Source organism: Canis lupus, chromosome 12 (assembly GCF_048164855.1).
Source record: "Canis lupus baileyi chromosome 12, mCanLup2.hap1, whole genome shotgun sequence".
In the NCBI taxonomy this organism is placed as follows: Eukaryota; Metazoa; Chordata; class Mammalia; order Carnivora; family Canidae; genus Canis; species Canis lupus.
The window spans coordinates 5,064,348-5,064,785 of NC_132849.1; positions in this window are offsets into that span (position 1 = coordinate 5,064,348).

Here is a 438-nt window from a genome sequence, read left to right on the forward strand (position 1 = left end):
TCCTACATACTCTTTTCTAGTCTTGTATTTATTCCCTCATCCTTGCTGTGAGGGTCAGACACAAACTTGAAAACTAAGGTTTCAAAGTTGGGAGAGATGGCTGATAACAGGAAAAGGACAGGAGAAGATGTAATCCCCAATATAATAAATACTATATAATAAAGAAGGATGGGGGAGACCAGGACTGTGTCCTGTTAACCATCAAAGTGAAGGTAAGCTCCAATACAACAATGTGTATTGAAGTCTTTTTTTTTTTTTTTTTTTTACTGCCCTCAAAGACAGTCATGTGAAACTAAATACCTAGCAACTCTCCATCCTGGCACACACACTCCACACACACACACACACACACACACACACAGAAGCATTGCAAATCCACTGCTGCTTTCCCTCTCCAACCCCGCTTCTCTCAGCATTTCTTTCCCCGCCTCCCTTTCC